Source organism: Lactuca sativa, chromosome 7 (assembly GCF_002870075.4).
Source record: "Lactuca sativa cultivar Salinas chromosome 7, Lsat_Salinas_v11, whole genome shotgun sequence".
In the NCBI taxonomy this organism is placed as follows: domain Eukaryota; kingdom Viridiplantae; phylum Streptophyta; class Magnoliopsida; order Asterales; family Asteraceae; genus Lactuca; species Lactuca sativa.
The window spans coordinates 136,072,627-136,089,587 of NC_056629.2; positions in this window are offsets into that span (position 1 = coordinate 136,072,627).

Sequence of the window (16,961 nt, forward strand, 5' to 3'; positions counted from 1 at the left end):
CATTATCTTCTTTAGTGTTAAGGATCTACCCTAAGAATCAGCTATTCCTCGTTTATTTATTCCTAAGGATCATCCTAAAGAATCGGCATGAAGTCCATTGTTACCAAGGCTTATAGATTATAACTGGTGAACACGTAGTCCAAAACATTTGGTAAACACTTACTTCAAAAGTAACTAGTGAACACACTTAGTTCAAAATACCTAGTGAACACACTCAGTTCAAAGATACGTAGTGAGCACACTCAGTTCAAAATACCTAATGAGCACCTAGTTCAAAAACACCTACAGGTTACGAGCTTACCAGCGTTCCACCGGACCATCTAGTATCGCCCATGGTCATCATCTATACTCCACTAGATGACTGGATCACTGACAACATTGATGTCTCCCATCGTGTTATCACAAAACAACTATTTCATCTACCCATGTTTTACCCAACACATTTTGTAGATATAAAATACATATACAGTTTAAATCACTTAAAACATGTATAAAAATCTTTCACCCAGCATAGACAGCAAGTATTCATACAATATGCACACACAACACGTAACTTATATTAAAATACTTCATATATATGTGTAAGATGAAAGGGACTATGCACTCACCTGAAAGGTGGTGACTCAGCACTCGGACAATGCTTCAATACTCTCAAAACAATTTCCTTCGATAAAACCTAGTATCAGTACCACTAGGGTTTAGTCTAACGATAACCGCGACAAATTAATAGTCTAACTATTATTATTATTATTATTATTATTATTATTATTATTATTATTATTATTATTATTATTATTATTATTATATAAGCGTTAAATAACACTCAATATAACTCATAATAATAGCGCAAATAATTATTTTAAGGACCTAATAACATTCCTATAAGTATTCGAAAGCTATATTAAAAATTGTGTAAGCGTAGCTCACTTACAACGAATTTTATCGAAAACCAGAACTTTATTTGGAGCAGCGTTTCAAAACCGAAAGACCCTTTTTCTTGGGAATCCGGGAGCCTCGGGGCTTCCTTAGGGTGCTAGGGGATCACCTAGGCTTAGGGGAGGGTTAAAACCCTTATAGAGAGAAAGAGACCTAGAGAGAGAAAGATAATGGTGTGAAAAAGTTGGAGACTCTCGCCCCCTTTTTATACCCTGCGAGGCCTCGGACTACGCTGGGCGTAATCCTTGGCTACACGGGGCGTAACTTCGGATAGGGTCGCCACCTCAAATCCAGTTGTCTCACACTCGTCGGAAGGATAGGGCCGAAGGTACGCGGGGCATACCAGATCTCATACACGGGGCGTAATGCGAGGCTACGTGGCGTGATCCGAAGCGAAGCCTTGGTCAGCAAGCAACGGCTCAGAAGCGGCCACGTCATCAACCTCTCGCAGATTTCATAATTTTGCACTCCGACTTCTAAAAATCATATCTTTCGCATACGAGCTCCGTTTTTGACATTCTTTATATCCACGCGAAGGCGGGAACGTACTCTACAACTTTCGTTTATACTTTGTCGGCTAATTTTGACTTTATTTTAAATTTTATATTATTAACAGGCCGGGACAGGATTGCTCCGTTAAGTCCTCATAACTTCTTCATCTGACGTCCGTTTTCGCCCGTCTTTTTCTCGTTACGCTACTCTTAACGAGATCTCCGATTCTCGTTTAGGTCATGTCGGCTAAAAATCGCTCGATCTAATATTCGAATTTCGGGTTGTACACTGCTAATCCGAAACTTCGAAAAATCATAACTTCTTCATACGAAGTCAGATTTGGGCGTTCTTTTTATCGAAGTTCTTAGTTTAACATATTCTACGACTTTCATTTGTATTGCTAAGGCTAAAACTCGCTCTATCGCAAATTTACTATTTACGCTTTCCGGTGCCGTGTCGGTTCCGTCGTGATACTTCGACGGGTCATAACTTCTTCGTTATAACTCGGATTTCGGCATTCTTTATATGTATGGAAATCTTGTGACATATACTACAACTTGGTTCAAATTTTTTATTCTAAATAATCTTTTGTCGAAAAGTCGTTTTCGACCCCTATTGCCTCTAAATTGACTAGCCCGGGTCTGTGGGCGTTACATTTAAGTCTAGAAATCCTACAAATTCCTAGTTCGCTTAAACTAATGCTCTAATACCAACTATGACATCCCCAATTTCATAGATAGAAAACACCGATTTGTTTATGCTTATTCAAAATAAGAGTATCCTTTTTGAGGAATAGTATTGCGGAATTTGTTCCAAAAAGCATGATAATGATATTATCAAAGCATTTTCGAAGAAATGTATTTTATTTATATTAAAACGTTGGGATGTCATCATCAATTCAGAAACATACACATAACGAAATATTACAAGCCTTACAATAACTAAACAAGTGGCCTAATACTCATCAAATCTCTCAGTAGAATGTATCTTTTAAATCGCTACCTGTGATACAATAAATTGAGTGGGTTAGGTTAGGAAACCAGGTGAGTACACAGGGTTTTCAACCTACAATATTATACTCAATTTGTTATAATAATATAATTCACATCAAACAATTAACCCAATTACTCATTCTTGTTATTCTCACTCCCTGATCCTAGATCAATGATCTCAAGGGATTTATCCTAAAGGATCTCAAAGTGAATAATACTGCTTTGCCGGTCCATTAGTGATATGTGCTAATAAGATAGCCATGGAGTGAATGGAGTACCCACATGAATAACTCATTCATTCCTACAGTTTGTAGTCCTGCCCGTATGAGGTTCCTTAACATCTATAGGTTGAGGTCCTACCCACGTATAATTTAGTAACACATATAGTTCGAATACCTGTCCGTGTATGGTTCATTAATGTCTATAGGTCATAGACTTGCCTGCAAGATAACTTACTAACACCTACAGGTTTTATACCTTCCCGAGCATGATTAATTAACACCTACGAGTTGTAAACGTGCCCCCATCATAATTGATTAACACCTACAGGTTGTAAGCTTGCACGTGCACGATTTAGCAACATCTACAGGTTGTGCACCTGCCCATGGAGGACTTAATAAAACATCTATAGGTTGAAAACTTGTCCATGTTGACCAGACTTTTCTAGATTAGTCTATGGCCATCCTTTATACTCTACTAGATGACTAATCCTTAGCAATACAATAATACCATGCTGGCTACAATCCTTCATTATATATTACTTCATATAACCCTTTACTACCCAATACACTTTAGGTTTTACAAAAATAGTTATGTGTAGTATAACCAAGTAATCATATCGAGCCCAAGTATTGCAAAGTTAGAAAATAGGCACATATAGCATCTAAGTACTTAAATACTTCATATCTATGTGTAAGATGAAAGTAACTATGCACTCACCTGAAAAAATTTCTGGTGATTGGTGAATCGGGCAGAGCTTCACCTTACACCTTTTTTCCAAAAGGGCTAGATTTACATAACGCTAAGTCTTAGTCTAATTTCCTATTTCATGAAACTAATTATCCTAAGTTCTTAGATTCCTAAACAATCCCAAAGTCTACATCAAGATCTATCCAGTAAGGAGCAACCAGGTAAGATCATATCGGAGGTAGGGTCCATTTGGTATACTAAGTATATTGTTTGGAAATCCCACTTTAAACACCTCACTAAATCTTTGCCTAGACATCACCCCCGTAAGTAGATCAATCAGTATTATAACTTGGAATCACTGATAAATCTTATTTATAGGTTCATAATAATGCTTATGAATATAAATACAAGTTACACTTAAAGTAATATAAGTGTAGCTTAACTTATAGATATTTGTAGCGAAAAGTCGAGAATTGTACTGCTAGAATTCCAACTCAAGAACTTCTATTCTTCGGACTCTATGACGCCTTAGAGCCTCGCTAAGATACTCCAAAACCTTGAAAACTTCAGATAATGGGATATGTAGAGAGAAGAATGTTTGGGAGTAATTTGTGATGAAGAAATGAGGTAAAATCATCTATTTTATGCTATTCAGGAGCCTCTCACATTGTGAGCCATGGGTCTCACATCGTGAGACATGCTTGTCACGTCGTGATCTTGTGTAGGGAGCAAGCAAAAACATAGGTAAAACTTCCATCTTCAAAAATTCATAACTTTCTCATAAGAGCACCATTTTTGACATTTCTTTATATATATGTGTAGCTATCGATGAGATCTATAACTTTCATTTAGACTTTGTCGACTAATTTAACTTTATTTTTAAATTTATATTTTAATAAGCTTAAACTGTTAAAGTCCATTAAAAATTCATAACACTCTCGGCTGACGTCCATTCTCAACTGTCTTTATGTCAGTTGGTTCCTATTAACGAGATCTTCAAGTCTTGTTTATATCATTTTGACTAAAATCAACCGATCTAAAATTCAATTTCTAAGTTGTATATTCCTACGCTAAATCTTAGAAAAATAATAACTTCCCCTAATGAAGTCAGATTTAGAAGTTCTCTAAATGCATGCTCTCGGTTTAAAGGCCACTACAACATTCATTTTGACCACTTAGGATAAAAAGTAATTTATCAAAAATTAACTTTTTACAATATGCAGAGTCATGCAGGTTTAATCGTGAAATTTCGAAGAAGCATAACTTCTTCATACGAAGTCAGATTTCAATATTCTTTATATGTACGAAATCCTTGTGATATATACTACAACTTTGGTTAAGATTATTTATCCACAATAATCTTCTATCAAAAATTCATTTTTAACGCTTATTATAACTTAATTAACTAGCCCGAATCTGTGGGTGTTACAGATGAAAATGATGAGATGATGATGAGAGGACTTAACTATTGATGAACAAGTCATCTAGCAGAGTATAGATGATGACCACAGACTATTCTAGACAGTCCAGTGGAACCGCTACAGTGGAACCGCTAGCAGGCTCGCAAGCTGTAGGTGTTAATAAACTATCTATTCATTTGATGTAGTCTATCCCCTCATGGTTTCCTTATTGACATATATTGCTAAAGGAATCCCCTAAGAAGTATTGTGTACCCGTTGATGATGATAATCCTTAGGATAGGTTCTTTGAGATAAATATTTTAGGATCAATATATGAGAGTAACGGGAATAGGTAATTGGGTAAACTATTTGATGTGAATTATATAATTAAAGAACTTAATTATTATGGGTTGAAAACCCTATATGCTCACTAGGACACCAAACCTGACATACTCAGTTCTTTGTATCACAGGTAGCGGTATGAAGACACTTAGATCAAGAGTGATTTGAGGAGATTCGAGGCCATTAGTATAATAAGATGTTCTAAGGCCTATTAAGACTTATTTATGCTTATGTATATGTATTGAAGGTGACATCCCATGGTTTTTAATATAAATAAAATACATTTCTTCGAAAATGTTTTGATAATGATATTATCATGTTTTGGGGATAAATTATGCATTAATATTTATACTCTGAAATGAATAGAGCATAAATAAATGGTTTTAAATTGGTCATAAAAATGAGGATGTCATAGTTCGTATCAGAGCATTTGTTTAAGCGGACCAAAAATAATTGAGGATTTCTAGAATTAAACTTAGAATGCTAAGCGATGATCGTGAGGTGTGGGTCTTCTATATTTTAGGTAGTATGCCTAAATTGGCATAGGCACTAGCTTACTTTAGGAAAGATGCCTAAATTGCTTTTATGTGCTAAATGATTTGTAATTATAGCATGCTTTAGGTTGCCTACCTAGGATGCTATTTTTTGAATAAATCGATGGTATGTTGCCTACCTATATTTAGAAATTTTATGTGTTCAAGGTTCTAAACAATTAGTTACGGTATTAGAACTGGCATATAACTTTTCGGGGTGATAAGGAGAATTATGCATCTAACCTTCTCTATCTTAAATTCTCGTCTCGGTACACCGAACGCATTGTAACATCCATAAAATCGAGCCAAATTTAAACTTTTTAAAACATTTCAAAACCAATAATTATTACAAAACTTGTTTTCAAAATAGTATAGCGTCAGAGTAGCCCAGAAAACAAAACCATAAAAAGTAAGGAGTTGTAGGATCACGCCTTCGCCTTCCCGCGATCATCTGATGTACCTGAAACCAAAACTGGAACTGTAATCCCGAAGCTTAGTGAGTTCCCCCAAAATAACAATACATAACAAATAGCACACATAATAACAACATGTAATGGGTCCACAGCTCTACAGACTAGATTACCCCTAAGCCCACAGTGTGAGTCTGGCTTGCCCTACAAGCCCACATCTCACATCTGGCTTACTCCCTCAGTCCTTGGACTGTAAAGAAATGACTAGCCCTCAGTGCAAGTCTGGTATGCTCTCCTAGCCCTCAGCTCGCATCTAGAATGCTTAGGAGTCCTCAGTATGAATCTGGCATGCTTTCCCTAGCCCTCAACTCATATCTGGCATACTCCAGGGTTTGTTGGTCCCCGCACGGAATAGTGAAACCTCAACCCTAGCCACATAACATGTCGACATATAATACTAACTATGCATACAGATAAACGGGCCAAATCATAGGTAGTCCTACAGATCTACCAACTATTACAACGACTAGCATGCATAACCACTCTCATACTATCATAACATCTAGCATGCAATACTAACTCATACCCAACATATCAACAACTACTAGGATATCAAATCCAATGGTCCGGCCTTGGTGCCTTAGACCCCTTAGTATAGTGAAGATAACTCACCTCACAAATTTCGACCGAAGTGATAAGATTAAACTCTCGAATCACAGCCACGAACTCCACCACCTATATTCACCATAAGACCACCTCCATAAATTTTCAATTTACTATAATACCCCCAGAAGTCAAACTGATCAACCCTTGGTCAAAGTCAATGTCAATGGTCAAGTTTAACAGTCCATGTTGACCCAACTCGTCGAGTGCAGCTTACTGACTCGTCGAGTCCTTCCATAACTCAAGAAATCTTGAAAATCCCACTTGAATGGCCGAGTTTCCTGACAACTCGTCGAGTCCATGTTTGTCTAATGTCGGGAAAACCCTAACTGACTCGTCGAGTCATCTTACTGACTCGCCGAGTCCATGCAGAAACCAAAAATGGGAAACCCTCTTTCAACTAGTCGAGTTGACTTATGCACTCGTCGAGTCCCTTCAGTCTTTCTCATATGGACGTTTTTAAGCCACCCTAAAGTCCCAAAATACAGATCCAACCTCCTAGGGCATGGTTTCCACATAAAGTTGCAAGCTTTACGTACATTCATGGTCCTAAATGTCAAAACCAAGTGAAAAGGAAGGTTTAACCCAAAAGGAAGGACCTTAGCTTGCCAAATCTCATAACTTTATAGCTATAGGGACCAAGGGGAGTTCAGATCTGAAGTTACAACTTCATATCTTGCCCCAATACTCGAAGTGACTCCCAAATGTTCTAAGGATAGCCCTAAACCCAAACATGAAGAGATTTAGCTAAGGATAAGTCAAGGTATCGACTTGATACCTTCAAAATGATGCCAAGATGAAGTAGAGTCAGATCCACAAGCTCCTCTCTGCCCCAAGCTTCTTATACTTCGCACCTCCTTCATAAAATGCACCAAAATCACTCTTTAAATCTCACAAACACACAAGAACAAGGTAATATCAATTAGGGTTTCTCTAAGTTGTCAAGGGGGTGGTAAAGGACTGGGGGGAAAGGACTTAAGGTCCTTTAAATAGGGTGTAAACCCTAAAAATTAGGGTTCCATCTCTCAGCTCCTACTTGTCGATTCCGGGTCCTCCAACTCGTCGAGTAGGTCCAATAATCCATGCAGGATTAACCCCCTCTACACGACGAGTTAGGGGCAACCAACTCGACGAGTAGGTCCATAAATATGTCATAATATGCTTAAAACTTGTACCTGGGAGTCGGGGTGTTACACACATGCATTGGTGTGTAGATTGATATTGTGAGAACTCGAAGAAGATTAGGAAATGGTAATCAGCAGCCCGAACCTCGTGCAGTCGAGCATGCACCAGGGCCAATGCCTATGCAAGAACCAATTACAATGGCAGGAATCCAAAAAATGATCTAAGCTATGATGGCCGAACAAAAGGAAGAGATGAGACAAATATTACGTGATAATAGGGATGAACCCTATACACCTATTGTGAAACCTAAGTTGAACGAAGAACAGTCTGAAGAGGGAAAATACAATTGGACTATTAGCCAAGTTGAGCCAAGATTGGTGAGAAGAAACCATCCAAATAGAGGAGGCGATAGAGGTAGATACAAGTATAAAGATTTCATGGCATCTAAGCCACCGAGTCTTTCTAGAAGCCTAACACCGATGGAAGTCATGGATTGGATCTCCGAGATGGAGATGGTATTTGAGAGCTGCAGTTGTAGAAACAGGCAGAGGGATGTCATTACAATCCGAAAACTAAAGATTTGGGTATTAAGCCGGTGGAAGTTATTTGCTGATACCATGCCCAAAGGAGAAGCCAAAAAGATGTCATGGGAAGAATTCATCCACTAGTAGAAAATTGGGCTTTATCCATGTAAAAACCCATCATTATAGACATATGATGTCGGGTTTTTTTCATTGAACATGAAAGAAAGGTCGCGTCATTGAAGATAAGTTATGCTTTTATTCAATTGTGGTGAGCGTAACCCATGAAGACATGTTATTATAGGTCAAACCCGTCATTATATGGTAGGGTGTTTTTGGAGATATATCTATCTTATTTTGATAACCGTCATGAAGAATAAACTTATTATGATGTGTTTTTTCATATATTCATATATTTTCACTTATAGACACCGTTTATAAATATTATCGCGGCCATTGTTGACTTTTGAAGACAAAAATGTAATTAAGCTGTAAGGATAAGTTATCTTACTAACATGTTTAGTGGTTTATCATTACTATTGTTTACGTACACCGACAAATATAAAATTTTGATGTCACCAAAAGTGATCTATACTAACGTGTTATTTCTTTTGTTATGATTATTGATAACTTTTTGGTGACATGTATAATATTTTATCGTGAATATTTTATACATTTACTCACTTATTGGGAAATTAAACGGTGGGAATAATAAACTTATATTGATGTGTTTTTTCCTATAGAGTTATAAATGTTCACTTATACTCACCATTTATAAATATTATCGTGACCATTGTTGACTTTTGGAGACACAAATGTAATTAAGTTTTAAGGATAAGTTATCTTTACTAACATGTTTAATGGTTTATCATTACTATTGTTTACATACACCAACAAATAAAAAACTTAGTACGTCACCAAAAATGATCTATACTAACGTGTTATTTCTTTTATTATCATTATTGATAACTTTTGCTGACATGCAAAATATTATATCGTGAATATTGTGTACATTTACTCACTCATTGGACAATTAAACGATGACCATAAAATGCTTATGGTGATGTGTTTTTCCTATAGAGTCATAAAACAATGTTCACTTATAGTCACCGTTTATAAATATTATCGCGACCATTGTTGACTTTTGGAGACACAGATGTAATTAAGATGTGAGGATAAGTTATCTTTACTAACATGTTTCATGGTTCATGATTACTATTCTTTATATACACCGAAAAAAATTAGGACGTCACCAAAAAATATGTATACTAACGTGTTATTTCTTTTATTATGATTATTGATAACTTTTTCTGGCTTGTTTAATATTATATCGTGAATATTATGTATATTTACTCACTCATTGGGCAATTAAACGATGACCGTAAAATACTTACAGTGATGTGTTTTTTCCTTTAGAGTCATAATTGTTCACTTATAGTCACCATTTATAAATTTTATCGTGACTATCGTTGAATTTTGGAGACACGAATGTAATTTAGCTGTAATTATAAGTTATCCTTACAAACATGTTTACTGGTTTATCATTACTATTGTTTACATACATCGACAAATAAAAAAATTAGGACGTCACCAAAAATGATATATACTAATGTTTAATTTCTTGTATTAATGGTTTATAATTACTATTGTTTACATACACCGACAAATAAATATTTAACCCGTCACTAAAAATGATTTATACTCACGTTTTATTTTTTTTATTATGATTATTGATAAGTTTTACTGACATGTTTAATATTATATCATGCGTATTGTGTGCATTTACTCACTCGCAAGCAACTAAAAGGTGACCAACAACCCAACTAAATTTACCAATATATCAATTACATATTTAACATTGTATGAGGAGAACTGCACCATTTCTCTTAATCTAAATTACATATGTTATCCCGATGCTTGATCTATAAATAAGTACTTTCCATGATTTCATCAAGCACTAATAATGGTGGTGAAGAGGAACTGATGTAGTTTTGCTTTTTCTATACTTCTAAATGAACCAACGTCTCAAAAATAACATGGCTTGTATAGCTTAGCACCCGATAGAGATTTGCCAACTTTACATGGTTTCACTAGATTGTTAATTAAACCTAACATATTGGAATTATCGATATCACACCAATCAGAAATCAATGTCCATAAGTAAGATGCAAATTGGCATCTAGCTAAAAGGTAGTCTACTGATTCGTTTATCTCATTTATAGATTTGTCATGTAAAATGTGATCTAACTCCATGTTTGCTAAAAGAAACCAAAGCAATTTTTTTTGTAGACGTCCGCCACATAAAACAATTATTTTCTATGAGAATCGAATTATATTGGACACAAACACAATCATCTATAACACATGTTTTTCTCAATAATTTTTCTTACTGAATTAACAACAAATGCTCCCAAGGAGTCATATGTCCACATCCCTTTATCTAAATGGTTATTAAACGCAATCTCAACCTAGTCAATAACATTGTGAGAATATTGCATTTCTTAAACTTATATATACCAGTACGTCTTAGCTTAACAGTAAACATACCTTTCTATCCCCCTCCATATTATACAGATCTTATTGTCGCGTTTTTATCAATTACAATGTTTTACTTTATATATTATAGGATAAAATTGATAATTGAAATGTAACATCCCGAAATATCAAGAGTAGAGTTGAAGGGTTAAAAGAGTAAATTGGGGAAGAGCGACTCGGCGAGTCACATGGGTGGACTCGACGAGTAGAGTCGCGACTTGGTCGCGTGTTAAGTAGCCGACTCGGCGAGTCAGTAAGATGGACTCGGCGAGTAGGCGCTGAGTGGAGAAAACCCTAATTCTCGGGGTTGAGCCCTATATAAAGAACATAACATTCATTCCCCCAGCCTCTTTACTCATCCTCAAGTCCAGAATCCCTTAGCCTTCATGTGTGAGTGATCATATTGCATTGGGAAGCTTGGAGAAGCATTTGTTGAGGAAATCTTGAAGGGTAGAAGGCTTGGAGCAAGGGGCTTTGCTTGGATTCGAGTTCCATTGCAATTGGGGCGTTCTTTTGAGGTAATATCTCGTCCTTGGGCTGTTGTTCTTATGGATTCTTCATTTTGGGGTTTGTGGGGAGCATATATTTTGGTGTCTTGGAGTTTAGAGGTTAGATCTGAGGTTGCTACCTCAAATCTGGAATGGAAAACGGTTGGAATGCCTGAAAGTCCCTGTGTTCAAGTGTGTAGTGAAGCTATCATGTCCCAAACCCTAGCCCTATAGTGTTAAAGGCCTAGATCTCTTTGGATTCACGTAAAGATTGCCACTTTACGTGATGGATGGGTTATAGGAGGCTAGATCTATGTTTTGGATCAATTGCATGGCCTGGAGTGCTTCTGAATGGATTCAGACCGGTGGTACTCGGCGAGTCACATGGGTGGACTCGACGAGTTGCTTGAAGATGAGCTGGAACTCGACGAGTTGGAAGAACAACTCGGCGAGTTGGATGAAGATGGCCTAGAACTCGGCGAGTTTTATGAACAACTCGGCGAGTTGTATGAACAACTCGGCGAGTAGGTTGAAGATAGCCTTAGACTCGGCGAGTCTGTTCTTGGACTCGACGAGTCTTGTCGAAGAGTCTCAATATTTTCTAGTTGAGTCGAGAATCGACGAGTCAAGGGATGACTCGGTGAGTTGTGGGCGAGTGGACTCAGAGTTGTTGGACTCGACGAGTCTCGGAGTGACTCGGCGAGTTAGGTCGCGGATTGAGGGAAGTTCTGAGTATGGGGACTCGGCGAGTCATCGGGTTGACTCGGCGAGTAGAGTCAGTCAGGGGTTGACCTTGACCTTGTCCAAAGGTTGACCAGTTGTCTTTCAGGGGTATTTTGGTAATTAAGGGTATTTATTGAGTTGAGTGTGTTGGTGTTCAGTGGAGGAGTTCGTGTCGGAGCTTGGAGCAGCGAGATCTTATCCTTGCAGCCGGCAATTTCGAGGTGAGTTATCCTCACTATATCAACAGGGTCTAAGGCACCAAGGCCGGCCCTTATCGGAATGAGATCCGGGTAGTTGTTGTTATGTTGTTGCTGTGATATGCTTGCATCCTGAGAGCTAGGGTGGTATATGTTAGAGACCTGATTGAGATCGGTATCCTGAGAGATAGGGAGATGCTATGCTAGTGACCTGTTAGGTCGGTATCCTGGCTAGGATGATGATATGTTATGTGATCTGTTTGATCGGTTTGTTGACTGTGAATTTCTATATGATTGTATGTATATGTGCACATGGTTGTTTGGACTGGAGTTGGGTTGAGGCGGGTCCTGCTTCGTGCTGTAGGCCAAGATACCCAGGGCGGACCGGTTGTCCCGAAGGCCCAGCGAGTGGTCCGGATAGGCTGTAGGCCCTAAGAGGGCGGACCAGACGTGCCGAGGCTCGGAGAGTGGACCAGGCAGACTAAAGGCACGGTGTGGGCGGACCAGTCATACTGTAGACTCAGAGAGTGGACCAGGTGGATTGAAGGCCCGGTGCGGGCGAACCAATCACACTGCAGACTCGATGTATGTGGAGAGTGGACCAGGTGGATTGAAGGCCCGGTGCGGGCGGACCAATCACACTGCAGACTCGATGTATGTGACTAGACTCAGAGGGTGGACCAGGTGGACTGTAGGCTGGTGCGGCGGACCAGTCACACAGTAGACCCGAAGTGCATGGCTGTTCTATGATCTGATATGTTGTGGCATGTTATGCGTGTATGGTGTTAGTGGTTGGTATTTTGGGGATATCTCACTAAGCTTTCGGGCTTACAGTTGTGGTTTTATGTTTTTCAGGTTCTTCAGGAGACCGTGGCAAGGTGAAGGCGTGATCGTACCGCTCCTCGTGATTTTGTAGTAATGTGATTCTGGGAATACGTTAAATTTTTTGTATTGAAAACCTTTTTGTAAAGATTTAATGGAATCGAGCTGTTTTTGAAAAAGTTAAAATTGGTTGTATTTTTTGGTTGTTACAAGTTGGTATCAGAGCCTTGGTTTGAGTGAATTGGAGGATCATTCGTGTGACTCCAGTCTTAAATCGAGGAAAGTTTTCAAAAGAGTATTTAAAATGGTTTTCAAAATGAGTAAGGGAGGACGCGGAGGTACGATCAGCCGGAGCCAGTAAGTAACCCCAAAATACCATGCATGTTATTTGTTTTTGAGCTTTGATAGAACAGCATGCTAGTGATAGGCTAGGGATCTTCAGGATTTCATGATAATGTTGCCTGATTTGTGATGCCTGTAGCCTAGGGTTCCTTATGGGAGATTTTCAGTGTTCCTCTAGTGGCGAGGGTTGAGCGTTGTTATGCATGTTTCTCTAGGGTGTTGTGGTAGTACTTCATACAAATATGGGTAGGTGTGGAAGGTAGTATGGGCCCGTACTACTGAAAGCACAGGACCCATACGCGTATCAGGGAAACCATGATCTCTAGGGTTGGGTTGAGAGAGTTGGATCCCAGGATAGTGGGAAGAGTCTGAGATTTTGTGTGGTGTTTTTCAGTATGGAGATTCCGAGGCATGATGAGAGTGGATCCGGATCAGGATCGGGAGCAGGAGAGACTTCCGGGCGGATCGGTACCGCCCGAGGTTATCGGTCAGATGAGCACATGCGAGTTGGATGCGAGGATTCCTGAGATCCTGCATGATGAGATTGTTCAGTTATTCTGGGCTGAGTTGCCGGAGCTGTTTGGGTCGATCAAGACCGCCATGGTTGAGTATTTTGATGAGCGCTATGCGGCTCTCACAGAGACGGCTGCCGCAGCGGCTACAGCGGCTGTAGCGGCGGCAGGGGGAGGAGTTGATCGGGGCTTTCAGTATCGGGACTTCGATAATACGAAGCCTCCCACCTTCGATGGAGTTCAGGACCCGATCGTCGCTATGAGATGGTTATCAGACGTGGAGGGGTGTTTCTTCACGTGTTCATGCCATGCTGATCAGAGGGTGAGGTGTGCTCTGAACCTGTTGAGGCTCGGGGCGAAGGATTGGTGGAGATTGACCTCGGGGTCATATTTGGATGCGCAGAGGGCTGCGGTTTCATGGGATCAGTTCAGAGAAATGTTCAGCACTCGTTATGTTCCGCAAGTTGATAGGGAGAGATTGGCTCAGGAGTTCCTTGAGCTGAAGCAGGGTTCAGAGTCGGTGACTGAGATCACCAGGATGTTCGCTGAGAGGGCAATGTTTTGCCCAGAGTTCGCTTCGGAGCAGGCTCAGATGTCTCGATATCTGAGCATGCTCAAGAGGGACATCAGAAAGTTTGTGTCTGCACAGAGGTGCGAGACCTTGTTGGAGTTGGAGGAGGCCGCTAGGCGGCGTGAGTTAGAGATTGAGTTGCAGTTGCGTGAGCTAAGGCAGGCTCCAGTGCAGTCGCAGCCGGCGCCGAAACGGTCCAAGACCGTTGATGTTAGAGTAGGGGATCTGAGCAGCCACACTTGTGGGAAGTGTGGGAAGGGTCACACCGGAGTTTGTAGGTCCGGTGGTGCATGCCGCAAGTGCGGAAAGGAGGGGCACTATGCGAGGGATTGTCGGCAGTCAGCGCCGGTTCGGGATTTGAGGATTTGTTATCATTGTCATCAGGTTGGACATTTGAGGGTCAACTGTCCACAGTTTGCTGCGTGACCGGTGCAGGCTCCAGCACCGGCCACTTTGAGGATTACAGGTGGAGGTCAGGGTGGAGCGGAGCCCCCAAGGGCTCAGGGTCGTGCTTATCAGCTTGCAGCAGAGGAGGTCAGAGCAGTGCCGGATGCAGCTGCGGGTATGTTTCTTTCTTGTCATCTTGTTATCTTGTGATTATTGTGGTGTATTGTTTATGTGCTGGTATCTTTGTGTGGTTTTCGTTGCGGTATTCATCGTTTTGAGGGTTGCGGTTTGGTTATGGGTTATTGTTTTGGGAATTTCGTTGGTTATCATCCATGAGAGCTATTAGTGGGAACCTGGCATTGGATTGAGGGCCGGGTAGCATCTGCTCTCTGAGGAGTGATTAGATGCTGATTGAGTTTCTTTCGAGCGGGTTAGTCAGTGTTGATGTGAGATCTCGTTGAGGATATTTATGCTTGTGGAAAGCAGTCCGCGTATAAGTGTTTTTTTTGTGCAGAGTTATTCTGGGAGGTCGGTGATGGCGACCGATGGTTGTTAATCAGTGCTACAAGTGGGGGAAAATTGGAGAATTCTTTGGGAGATCGATGAGTATTTGAGGGTGCTTAGCTGTTGGGATTCAGCAGTGTTCTGTCAGCCCAGAGTATAGGCTGATAGGAGCAAGTGTCGGGCATGCGGGGCAGGATACAAACCTAGGGCATTTGATTGTGGAGGGCCTGGGAGCAGGCCGGGATCGAGCATGTGCGATTGAGACAGAGTTCGGAACCCTTAAAGGGCTAGAACAGTGCGCATAGGAGGATTTTCGGGAGTGATAGCTCGGAATGTCGAATGCTAGTTGAGCGGTCCGGATAGAATGAAGGCCGGTAGGCGTACCAGTCAGGCCGAAGGCTCGGAGAACGGTCCAGCCAAACTGAAGGCACTGAGAGCGGTCCAGATTGGCTGAAGGTTCTGAGAGTGGTCCAGATTGGCTGAAGGCCTGGTGAGGCGGTCCAGTCATGCTGAAGACTCTACAGGTATTGTTGGATCAGTTCGAGGATATGGATTGTGTATGTTGCAGTGTGATTGCATTAGAAGGTCTGGCCCCGAGTAGTGATATTGATTAGTTGAGATAGTGCATGGGCTTGAGAGTCCCTGCGATGAGAGCCAGAGTATGTGTGTTGGATGGTTAGCGGATACACTATAAAAGGGTGGTGTAGCGTTGGGCGAGCACCGTGACACTTGTCATAGTGACAACGTGGCCAAGTGGATTCCTTGGTAAAGGAAAAGAGAGAGGTGTGTAACTCCGAGAAGGAGTGCAAGTTCATGGAAGTGAAAGCGACAGAGCAGAGTTATGATTGGAGTGTTTCGGGTATGGTTATTGAGCAGCGTGTTGCGGCAGTGAAATAGAAGCTCATTCGGTTTGGGATGTCTGCTGAGGTCGCGGAGGGAATTCCACAGGTGTAGAGCCAAGAGGCTCGGAAGGGATGCAGGGGGAGAGTCTTGGGCTCTCAGTGTGATTCTGATCAGGGTATTGGGTATGTATCAGTGGTTCATCCTGGGGGATGTTTGAGGATATCATCAGTGTATCGGGTTTTCCCAACCTGAAGGTGCTAGAGCTAGTTCAGCATGTGTATGTGATTGCAAGAGGAGAACTCGTGGGAGTTGCTCTGAGATTGAAGAATGGGACTTTCCATCAACATGGAATGGATAGAGTGGGATTCGGATCGGGGATCCGATGGTTCATGGTTTTCTAGCCCATATTGGTCGAGCATTTGTTGAGGTTTGGAGCAATGACGCATTTGTTGAGGTTTGGAGCAATAATTCTCAGTTGTTGAGTGTGATTATCAGAGGGTACAGCCGGTGCCCGGCTCGAGACGGTGGTCAGAACATCGTAAGGAAGGAGAAAACGAGTTTCTGGTTCTATGGTTGTGTTTTGAGAAACCTGGTTGGATTAATGCCAGGTGGTGCATGACAGGAGTATTTCTAAGAGTTGTGTTGTCGTAGGCTTCGAGGACGAAGCCTAATTTAAGTGGGGGAGAATTGTAACTTCCCGAAATATCAAGAGTA